Source organism: Aulostomus chinensis, chromosome 6 (genome assembly GCF_037954235.1).
Source record: "Aulostomus chinensis isolate RoL2024-O1b breed Wild chromosome 6, RoL_Achi_v1.0, whole genome shotgun sequence".
NCBI classification, from domain to species: domain Eukaryota; kingdom Metazoa; phylum Chordata; class Actinopteri; order Syngnathiformes; family Aulostomidae; genus Aulostomus; species Aulostomus chinensis.
The window spans coordinates 21,334,041-21,335,094 of record NC_141325.1 but is presented as its reverse complement, the minus strand read 5'-3'; positions in this window follow the sequence as shown (position 1 = coordinate 21,335,094).

Here is a 1,054-nt window from a genome sequence, read left to right as displayed (position 1 = left end):
TATGATTTCATAATGAGAGTTGTCATTCCCCTCATAGTATCTAATACAGAAAACAAAGATTTTATTTACCATAGTTTGATATACTGTATGAGAGTTCTAAAATATGTCTGAGGGTCACAGGACAGAAAATTAAGAAAAAAAGAAAAATAAAGTTACTTTGTTTGGAATTCATCATCGAAGACATCCCATTTGGGTTGCCATATTCTGCAATTTACAAATAGATTAAACTTTTGTCTTTCATTATCATTTTGGCCTTAAGCATGGAAATAATTTTTAAAATAAGATTTTTTTGAAGATTAAAATTTTTGGTCAGTATTCTGCAATCCCAAGAATGTATAATATGACAATTGTACTAAACCTTGAAGCGCCATTTATTAGATTTTATATTTGAAAGAATCTAAATTGCTGAGAAGAAGCAAGGTCATATTTCAGTTATGCAGCTGCATAAATGATTCTATAGCATAAAATGGGGCAGCACAGTGGTGCAGTGGTTGGCACTGCAAGAAGTTTCTGGGTTTGACCTGCTCGAGCAGGGTTCTTTCTGTATAAAGTTTGCATGTTCTCCCTGTGCCTGCATTTTCTCTCCAGTTGCTCCAGCTTCCTCCCAAAGTCCAAAGACATGGAAGAGGGGACGATGTAAATTGACCACAGGTGTGGCTGTGAGAGCAAATGGTTGTCTGTCTATATTACCCCTTTCACACTGCACAAAAATGCGGGTCAACGCGGGTTTTTCGGCACTCTGAAAGGGTCAACTCGGCATTTCGACCCGCATCGACCGACTCGCCAAGCAACCCAGGTGTTTAGGGGCTTGGCTCGGCTCGCCTTCAGTGTGAAAAAGGCAACCCGCCTCGTCTCAGGTTTCACGCGATCTTCCTGACGCATCCTGATTTTGTCACTGTGCCACCTGTCAGGCTTTGCCTGTAGCGTCTTCGGCTCCCTTCCAGACTAGCCAAAAACTCCATCCTCCTTTGCTGCCTTAGAGCTAGGACATTTTCCAATCTGCGCTGAGTTTGTTTGCTTTGCAAAAGAGACAACATTGCGATGCACGCAATGA